Source organism: Phocoena sinus, chromosome 17 (genome assembly GCF_008692025.1).
Source record: "Phocoena sinus isolate mPhoSin1 chromosome 17, mPhoSin1.pri, whole genome shotgun sequence".
Lineage (NCBI taxonomy): Eukaryota > Metazoa > Chordata > Mammalia > Artiodactyla > Phocoenidae > Phocoena > Phocoena sinus.
The window spans coordinates 39,422,297-39,433,641 of NC_045779.1; the positions used below are offsets into that span (position 1 = coordinate 39,422,297).

General features: G+C 37.0%; 1 pseudogene; it reads right to left on the reverse strand.

The window, feature by feature from the left end:
* Positions 1-1,490: 1,490 nt before the first annotated feature.
* LOC116742552 lies at positions 1,491-1,843 on the reverse strand (annotated as a pseudogene).
* Positions 1,844-11,345: the final 9,502 nt, after the last annotated feature.

Genomic DNA, 11,345 nt, shown 5'->3' on the forward strand with positions numbered 1-11,345 from the left:
CCACCAGGGAAGCCCTAGCATTTTGCTTTTGAGTAACCTGAGAGTTATGATATCTAGGCAACTTAAAATGTCTTTGATAAGTTTCATTCATTCTAAGTGTAGTGATTGCAGTCTGTTATACTACCATACTGTATGGCTTTATTTTCTAATATTAAACAACTCTACCATTATGGACCAGCTGAAACTACGCTTGAAGTTACTTTTCTTAGATTTGGCCTCATCTGATCGTACCTTATAAAAGTTTATTGAAGAAGACTGAAGCATATCCTACTGGCCCAGAACTGAAGAGAAATGAGTTTTTTAGGCCTGTAGGCTAGTAATACTCAAGAAATGCTTCTTGCATAATGAATGCTAACGTGTCACAGGCAATTACCATAGATGCTGATCAATGACAGTAATACTAAATGATGCCTCACCTTTTAACAACTGTGGTGAATACTTTAGAAGTATGTATTCTATTAATCTGAAAATTTATCACTAAAACATTTCAAAAATTCAAATAATGCACCGAATTTTGCCCTGATTCAATTTGAGTAATTTCATTAAAATAATGATTCACAAGATTTATATGCAATTAATTTTGGATTTATTGTGATGCTTGTTCTTTTGGTTTATTGAGATATAATTTACATATAGTAAAATTCACCCTTCTTTGGTGTACAGTTCAGTGAATTTTCACAAACTTACATAGTCATGTAATTGCCTCTACAATTAAGAGAGAACATCTCCATCATCCCAAAAGTTTCCTTCAACTCCCTTTGTAGATAAGTCCTTCTCCCCACTCCAGTCCCTACACACCACTGATATGATTTCTGTCCTTCTAGTTTTGCGTTTTATAGAATGTCATATTAAAGAAATGATTTGTATTATTTAACTTATTTTGAGTTTGTCTTCTTTTACTTATCATTATGCTTTCCTTGCTCCAGCAGTATTTGGTAATTATCTTGTTTTTAAAGCCCATCTAATAAGTATGTAGTGGTATCTCATTGTGGTTTTGATATTAATTTCCCTAATAACGAATGATATTAAGCATTTTTTCGTGTATTTGCTCCACATATCTTCTTTGGTAAAGTATCTTGTTCAAATCTTTTCCTTGATAAATGGAATATTTATAAATGGAATGGAATATTTATAAATGGAATATTTCCTGCCATATCAATAAACAAAGGATGTCATAGTCACCAATGATTGCAGCCCTCCAACGTGAGCTGGTGAGTCCTGAGGAAACTCAGGGCTGAAAAGAATAGCAGCCATCAGACTGCAGCCACTCCCTGCGGCGAGCCCTGTGGAAACTCAGGGTGTGAAAATACAGGCCCCAGATAGCTAAGGTGCCTATCAAAGGAATGATTTCAGTGAGCCCAGACTCTTGCATCTTCCCAGACACAGAAAAGCACTAAATCCCTTAACTTGAGATATCTGGTTTTCTTTATTTAACAATAATCTTTTTTTTTTTTTTGACAACTGATTATCAGTTTATTAAAAATGTTGATTTAAGCATCTGCAGTGGTGACTTCAACCTCGGCTCCTGGCTCAATACTGATGGACGTGATCTGCTTGACAATCTCAGAGGACTGTGCAGGTCAGTAAGTCGCTTGTGGATCCTCATCTGGAAACGATCCCAAGTCAACCTTCAACACAAGGAGTTTTCCTTGTAGTTATTCTCAGAGTCTTGGTAGGCATCCGAACCCGTCCTTTCACCTTGAGATTCTTTTCCTTTGCGCCTCTGATGAGGTCAGCACATACCTTCTCCAAAGACTTCACGTTCCGGCTGATGAGGGTGATTCGAATCCGGTGAATCGCCACCTCGGGCTCCACGGGAGTCTTCGGTATCTGTAAAAGCCATGGCTGCGGCACGGCTTCCTGACCGACTTGTTCCTCAGCGAGGGCGAACAGCGGTGAGTCAGGAGCATGAGTGGTGGCCTGAGGCTCCGCTTAAGCGGCGACCGCGTCTTCCTCCAAGAGCTAACAATAATCTTTTGACTTCCGACTACCTGCTCTTTGCTGCAAAACTCCTCTGTATCCTGGCTCCTCCCCTCGTCTCCTCGGAGCAGTTTCTCAGTTATCTGAAACGCTGTCTCCCAGGCTGCAGTCCTCACTTTGCTCCAAATAAAACTTAACTCGCAACTCTCATGTTGTGCATTTTCTTTGAGTCAACATCCTGTTACTTTCTTTTTATTTATTTATTAAGAATATTTTTTGAGTTTAAAATTTTTTTCCAGCTTTATTGAGAAGTTTAAGGTGTACAACATAAATAAATAATTGATATAAGTTTAAGGTATACAGCATAATGATTTGATATACGTATGTATTGCAAAATGATAACCATAATAAGTTTAATTAACATTCATCATCTCACACAGTTTCAAAATTCTTTTTCCTATGATGAGAACTTTCAAGATCTACTCACTTAGCAACTTTCAAATGTACCATACAGTACCGTTAGCGATAGTTATCACACTGTACATAACCTTATAACTGGAAGTTTGTACCTTTTGATCGCTTTCGCTCAGTTCTCCCACTCCCCACTCCTTGCCTCTGTTTTCTTTATTTCTGTGAAAAATGATATTGGAGTCTTGTTAGGGCTTGCATTGAATCTATAGGTGGCTTCAGGTTCTATGAACATTTTAACAATATCAATTGTATCAATACATGAATATAGGATATCTTTTGATTTACTTGTGTCTTCAATTTCTTTCATTAACATCTTATAGTTATTAATGTAGAGATTTTTCACCTCCCTCGTTAAATTTATTCCTCAGTATTTTATTTTTTTGATGCTATTGGATTTTTTAAAATTTCTTTTTAGATAATTCATTGTTAATGTATAGAAACACAGCTGATTCTTGTATGTTGATTTTGCATCTTGCAACTTTACTAAATTCACTTATTAGTTTTAACAGTTTTCTTTTTGTAACATCTTTAGGATTTTCTACATGTAAAATCATGTCATCTGAAAATAGAGATAATTTTGCTTACTTCCAGTTCTGATGCTCTTTATTTTATTTTAGTTTTTACCTGATTTTTCTGGCTAGGACTTCCAGTACTTGTTGAATAGGAGTGGTGAGAGTGGGTAACCTTGTCTTCTTCCCAATCTTAGAGGAAAAGTTTTCAACCTTCACCAACTCTATGTTAGTTGTGGACATGTCATATATGGCCTTTATTATGTCAAGGCATGTTTCTTCTATATCAATTTGTTGAGAGATTTTTTTTTAATCATGAGTAGATGTTGAATTTTGTCAAATGTTTTTTCTGCAACTATTGAGCTGACCTTATGATTTTTATCTTTCATTTGATTAATGTGATGTATTACACTTATTGATTTGTGTATCTTTTTTCTTTTTTTTTTTTCAACTTTTTAAAACTTTTTATTTGGAGATAATAATAGATTCACAGGAAGTTGTAAAAATAATACAGAGTGGTCCCACATATCCTTCACCCATTTTCCCCCAATGGTTACCAGATGCTTTTAGACCAAAAAATAGAAAAAATTAGAATATGAGATGTTTTTAATTCTTGCATTTGTACTTTTTTAAGTGGTTTATTTTTCAACTTTTCTGTCTTGTTTCTAATTTTAAAGACTATGAGATATATCCCCTCTTTTTTTGGATTTCCTTCCCATTTAGGTCACCACAAAGCATTGAGTAGAGTTCCTTGAGCTATATACAGTAGGTTCTCATTAGTTACCTATTTTATACATAGTAGCAATAGTGTATATATGTCAATCCCAATCTCCCAATCCATCCCACCACCCCCCACTTCCTCCCTTGGTGTTCATACGTTTGTTCTCTACGTCTGTGTCTCTATTTCTGCTTTGCAAATAAGATCATCTATACCATTTTTCTAGATTCCACATATAAACGTTAGTATATGATATTTGTTTTTCTCTTTCCGACTTACTTCACTCTTTATGATAGTCTCTGGCTCCATCCACGTCTCTACAAATGACCCAATTTCATTCCTTTTTATGGCTGAATAATATTCCATTGCATATATATACCACATCTTCTTTATCCATTCCTCTGTCCATGGACATTATATGTATACATATAGCTGATTCACTTTGCTGTACAGCAGAAATTAACACAACATTGTAAAGCAACTATACTCCAACAAAAATTAATTTTTAAAAAAGTTAGAAAGATAAATAAATATAAAGAACTTACAGAAATAAAAGGCATTGAAGTTAAAAAAACAAGCAAAACAAAATACAGACTGTGAGAGATTCCAAGCATGCCATTTCAAGCTACCGTGTCCCTAAAATAGCACATGCAGATATAAATAACCTTTATTCTCAGTAAATGGAAAATATGACTTAATATGTTTCTACAGAATTTTGAATAGATGAATTCAACATATAGGTGTGAGGCTTGTTTTTTAGCCTAATTTGCATAATTATTCTCATGTTTTTTGTTTCTCATTTAGTTGATGTAGTTTAGCATTTGTATTGTTTAGGTTTTCTGTCATTAGCCATTCATTATGGGCATTAATTAAACAATGCACATATCACTAAGAATACATATTTTTAGCTCTACAATGGTGAAACTATCATGAAAGCTAAAGGTTTGATGTTGTGATAAGCAAATTGAAGCCAGGTATTTAGAAGGTCTGCAATAAAAAGAATCTTAGCATTTAAATGACTTTAAAAGCACTGAAATACAGGAATCAGCAGATCAATATTATACTATCCATCTCGAAAAGAAATGAAAGAAGGTGTGTGGAGAAACAGCACTCTCATTTGTCTGGAAAAACCTCAGTGAAGGTCAATTCAACAATACAAACGAAAATTACAAACGAACATAACTCTTTTGTCCAGCAGTTCAACTTCTAGGACATATATATGCATACACTTGCACATGTATGAAATGACATATATGATTACTTATCGCAGCATAATTTGTAATAGTAAATATGTGGAAACCAGCTAAGTGTCCACCAATGAGGGGTAAATTATGGCATATCCATCATTAAAAAAAAAAGTTGAGAAAGCTTTTTATGCATTTGTATGGAAAGATATCTGAAATAGATTACTAAGTGAAAGACAAGCAAGGTGAACAGGTATATACTGTAATACTAATTAAATAAAAGTAAGAGACATAATATACACCCACATATATTATTTATTTTGTATTTAAACCTATTAACCTTTTAGTGAAGTATAACATATATATATATATACACAGAAAAGTGCACATTGTGTAACGTCAAAGAATTTTCATAACTGAACATACCCATGTAATTGGCACCAAGAGTCTAGGTCCTAGATCAAGAAACAGAACATTTCTATCACCCCAGAGGCCTCATCCTGTCCCTTCTAGTCACTATGACCACTCTACAAGAGTAGACATTATCCTGATTTCTAAAAGCATAGGCTAGTTTTGCTTACTTTTGTACTTAATAGGAATTGACTCATAAAATATATACTCTTCTGTGTCTAGCTTTTTCATCCAGTATTGTATTTGTGCGATTCATCATATTGTACACTGCTCAATATCATTGCTGTTTAGTATTCCATTGTGTAAATGGGCCACAAATCATTTACTCATTCTACTATGTATGGATATTTGGGTAATTTCCAGTTTGAAGCTATTATAAATAGCACTACTATGAACTTTCTAGTATATGCATATGCATGTCCATATACCTAGGCAAAGAATTGCTGAGGATCTGCATATCTACAATTTTAATAGTACTGCCATACAGTTTGCAAAATTGATTGTACCAATTGACACTCCCACCAGCAATGTACAAGAGCTCCAATTGTTACAAAACCTCACCCACACTTGCTATATTCTGTCCTTTTAATTTTAGTTATTCTTGTATTTGTGTAGTGATATTGCACTGTGGTTTTAACTTGTAGTTCTCTAATGACTGATGAGGTCGAGCACCTTTTCACATTCATGTACTATTTGCTATTTACATATACCCTTGTGTGAAGTATCTAGGTCTTTTGTGTAATTTTCTATTGAATTATCTGTCTGTTACACTTTTAAATTTTGAACCATGTGAATACTAATTTTTAAAAATTTTAAAGTAATGTAATTAAAAATATAAATAAATTTTAGAGTGCTCTATTGATTTGTGTATCTTGAACCATTCCTGCATCTCAAGGGTCAATCTCTCTTAATCATGGTATATGATCTTTTTAATGTGCTATTGAATTTGGTTAACTGGTATTTTGTTGAGAATTTTTGCATCTATATTCATCAGGGATATTGACTGTCATTTTCTTTTCTTGTAGTATTCTTGTCTGGTTTTGGTATCAGGGTGATGGTGGCTTCATAGGATGACTTTGGGAATGTTGCCTCCTCTTCAATTTTTTGGCAGAGTCTGAGAAGAATTGACATTAATTCTTCTGTAAATGTTTGGTAGAATTCACCAGTGAAACCATCTTGTCCTGGGCTTTTTCTTTTCTGAGGTTTCTTTTTTGGTTTTTTTTTTTTTGCGTTACGCGGGCCTCTCACTGTTGTGGCCTCTCCCATTGTGGAGCACAGGCTCCGGACGCGCAGGCTCAGTGGCCATGGCTCACGGGCCTAGCCGCTCCACGGCATGTGGGATCCTCCCGGACCGGGGCACGAACCCGTGTCCCCTGCATCGGCAGGCGGACTCTCAACCACTGCACCACCAGGGAAGCCCCTGTGAGGTTTTTGATTGCTGTTTCACTCTCCTTACTCATTATTGGTCTGTTTGAATTTTCTATTCCTTTATGATTCAGTCTTGGCATATTGTACGTTTCCAGGAATTTAGCCATTTCTTCTAGGTTGTCCAGTTTGTTGGCATATAGTTTTTCATAGTAGTCTCTCATGATCCTTTGTATTTCTGTGGTATCCGTTATAATTTTATCTTTCACATATTATTTTATTTATTTGGGTCCTCTCTCTTTTTCTCTTGCTTAGTCTAGCTAAAGGTTTGTTTATTTTTTTTATCTTTCCAAAAAGCCAACTCTTGGTTTTATTTTTCTTTTCAATTGTTCTCACATTCTCTATCTTTTTATTTCTGCTCTAATCTTTATTATTTCCTTCCTTCTGCTAACTTTGGGCTTAGCTGGTCCTTCTATTTCTAGTACCTTGAGGTGTAAAGTTAGCTTGTTTATTTGAGAACTCTCTTTTTTCTTAATGTATGTGTTTATCACTATAAATGTTCTTATTTCTGCTTTTGCTTCATCCAGTAAGTTTTGGTATATTGTGTTTCCATTTTTTTAAGTCTCAAGATGCTTTAAAATTTTTCCTTTTAATTTCTTCTTTGAGCTATTGGCTGTTCAAGAGTGTGTTAATTTCCATATTTTGTGATTTTTCCAGTTTTCCTCCTGTTATTGATTTCTAGTTTCATATTACTGTGGTCAGAAAAGATACTTGGTATGATTTCAGTCTTCTTAAATTTGCTAAGATTTGATTGTGGCCTACCATGATCTATTCTAGAAAATATTCCACATATGCTTGAGAAGAATGTGTAATTTGCTGTTTGTAAGATGGAATGTTCTGGATAGGTCCATTTGGTCTATAGCATTGCTCAAATCTAATGTTTCCTTATTGATTCTCCATCAGGATAATATATCCATTGTCAAGAGTGGGGTATTAAGGCCCCCAACTATTATTGTATTGCTGTTTATGGCTTATTTTAGGTCTGTTTAATATTTGCTTTATATATTTAGGTGCTCCAATGTTGAGTGTTTAAATATTTAAAATTGTCATATATTCTTAATAAATTGGCCCCTTTTTCATTATATAATGATCTTCTTTGTCTCTTTTCACCATTTTTAGCTTAAAGTCTATTTTGTCTAATGTGAATATAGCTACCCCCACTTGCTTTTGGTTACCGTTTGCTTGAAATATTGCAATCCCTTCACTCTCACTGTGTGTGTTTTAAAGCTAAAGAGTATCTTTAGTAGGAAGCATATTGTTGGTTTTTTAAAAACTTTATTCATCCATTCTGTGTCTTTTGATGGCATAATTTAGTCCATTTACATTTAAAGTAACAATTGATAGCTAAGGATTTACTATTGTCATTTTGTTAATTGTTTTCTGAATGTTTTGTAGATTCTTTGTTCCTTGCTTCCTATTTGCTCTCTTTTTTTGTGATTTGGTGATTCCTTGGAGCAGTATGCTTTAACACCTTTATCATAATCTTTTGTGTAACTACTATAGGTTTTTCCTTTGTGGTGCTATGAGGCTCACATAAAATATATAACATCCTATTTTAAGCTGATAACAACTTAACTTTAATAGCATTTCTAAACTTTACACTTTTATTTCCCCACCCTACTCATATTTTAGGTTATTATAGTTACAGTTTACACATTTTTATTTTGCATATCCAATGAAAAATTATTGCAGTTATGGTCATTTTTACCACATTTGTTTTTCTAACTCTTCAACTAGAGTTGCAGGTGAATTATGCACCACCATCACATTATTAGAGAATCTGACTTTGAGTATATATTTACTATTACCAGTGAGTTTTACACCTGCATTCATATGTTTTTATGTTAATTAGTATCCTTTTATGTCTGCCTGAAGAACTCCTTTTAGCATTTCTTGTGAGACAGGTCTAGTGGTGATAAATTCCCTCAGCTTTTGTCTGTTTGGAAAAGTCTTTATCTCTCCTTAATTTCTGAAGGATAGCTTTGCCAGGTATTGTATTCTTGGTTGACAGTTTTTTATTTCAATATTTTGAATATATCCTTTCATTCTCTCCTGACCTGAAAATTTTCTGTTGAGAAATCCACACATAATCTTATTGGGGCTGGGGGCAGGGGTGGTGTGTGGAATTTCCCTTGTATGTGACATGTCACTTTTCTCTTATACTTTCATATTTCTCTCTTTGTCTTTGACCTTTGACAATTTAATGTGTCTTCCTGTAGCCATTTTCAAGTTCAACCTATTTGGGGTTCTCTGGGCCTCATGAATCTGGATGTCTATTACTCTCCCCAGGTTTGGAAAGTTTTCAGCCATTATTGATTTAAATATCTTTTTTGGTCCCTTTCTCTTACTCTTGTCCTTCTGGGATTCCCAAAATATGTATATTATTTTCCTGATAGTGTTCCACAAGTTTCATAGGCTTGCATCACTCTTTTTCATTCTTTTTTCTCCTCTGACTGGATAATTTCAAATGATCTTTCTTCTAGTTCTCTGATTATTTCTTCTGCTTGGTCAATCTATTGTTGAAGCTCTATTCAAGTCTTCAAGTCAGTCATTGTATTTTTCAGCTCTTGTAGTTCACTAAACTTCTTAAGAGGTTGTTTTGAATTCTTTATCAGACAGTTTATAGAGCTTCATTTCTTTAGGGTCTGTTATTGGTGCTTTATTAGTTTCTTTTGGCGGTGTCATGTTTACCTGATTCGCTGTCATCCTTGATTCCTTGCATGGGTATCTGGACATTTGGATAAGTGCACCCCTCCTCCAGACCTTACAGGTTCACTTTGGCAGAGACAATCCTTCACTAGTCGGTTCTGCTTGGGGTTCTGGACTGGTTAACTGGCAGTGTCTTTGGGCAGATGGGGCTTGCTATTGGGGGGGCGGTCTCTATTTGGTGAGGTCACTGCCCACACACTAAAGTCCAGGGAAGTGCTACTGGCTGGGAATAGCTGGATAGGACTGCTGGTTTAGTTTTCTGTCTTAGCTAGGCTATATGATGGACTCCATGGTTGCACGGATTCTCTGGTTGGGCTTCCTAGTCAGGTAGGACTGGATGCTATACTTGGCAGTTGGGCAGGGCTATGAACTTGCTTTCCTGTGCAAGCAGGGCTGTAGAATATATTCCATGGATATTACTGCTCAATGGCTGGGGACCTGAATCTGACAGGGATGCCCACCAAACTTCCTGGCAAGATGGGACCACTGGCTCAGCTCTGCCAATGGGTAGGGCCATTGGCTGGGCTCTCTGCTCAAGTGACAATGTTGGTGAGGCTATAGAGGGCTATACAGCTTCCATGTGCTCTGGTTAGGATTTGTGGCCGGGTGGGACTGGAGGGTATATTTAGCCCTAGGCAGAGCTTCAAATTTGTTTCCCAGCTCGAGTGGAGCCATATAACAGATTCCATGGCTGGCATGGCTCACTGACTGGGGAACAGGATCAGGTAGAACTGTTCACTGGTCAGATAGGGCCAACAGCTAAGCTCTGCAGATGGGAAGAGCTTCTGGCTGGACTCTCTGCTTGGGTGACTCTGCAGCTGGTTATAGGGTGCAGCCTCCTGGGTACCTTGGTAAGGCTTCCTCATTGGGTGAGACTGAGGGCTATATTTGACAGTAGGTAGGGCCATGAACCTAATTCGCTGCCTGGGTGGGGCAACAGAACATGCTCCAAGCCCAGCTTGGCTTGCTGGCCAGGAACCCAAATCATGCAGAACTGTGCACTGAGCTTCCTGGCCAGACAGGGCCACCAGCTGAGCTCTGCAGACAGGCAGAACCACTGGCTGGGCTCTCTGCTCAAGTGCTGCTGGGCTACATTGCTTCCCAAGTTCTCCCCCCAGGTTTCCTGGTCAGTCAGGGTGAAGTCTGCACCTAGTGATGTGTGGGGCTATGAATTAGCTTCCTTGCCTGGGTGGTGTAGCAGCATAGGCTCCAAGCCCAGATAGGCTCATTGTTTTGGATCCTGAATCAGACAGAACTGCACACCAATTTTCTTGGCCAAAATGAGGCCACTGGCTTGGCTCTGTAGATGAGCAGTTGGCTGGGATCTCTAATTGGGCACTGCTGTGAGAAGGAACTTGATCTACCAAGATCTGAACTCTGGTTGCTGTAAGCCTTGCCCTCTACTTCATCACAGTCTGATCTCCAGTGGGCAAGCCCTGCAGATTTCCCCTGTGATTCCTGTGAAGTGACACCCAAATGGGCCTCCTGGGAAAGGGCCCACAACACATGGGAAGCTGAGTGTCCATCTTGGGCTCTCCTTTTCCCACTGGAGAAACCATAGGCCTGGGGGGGGTCCCCTCAGTGCAGTGCTATTCTGGCCTGGGTGAGGGGCAATGAAATCAGAGTGTAGCTGCTTCTCCTACCCTTCTCAGTCTCTGTGGTCCAAGGGGGTGCTTCAGCCTCACTTCCATGGTCTGGGATATTTACAGTGGTGTCTTGTCTATGGACAGTTGCTAGTTGGTCTTCTTATGAAGGGGACTGAAGTTGGGAATAATCTGTTGCCATGTTGATAATGTTACTCCTTTTTTAAAGAAATGGGGTAGTTTTCTTATTGAATTTTCTTATTAAGAATTCTTATATATTCTTATTATTAGTCCTTTATCAGATATATGTTTTGCAAATATTTTCTCCTAGTTTATGTCATTTTTTTTTTCATTTCCTTAACTTTATCTTTCAAAGAGAAGATGTTTTTGTTGGTGGTAATGTTAAGTTGGTGCA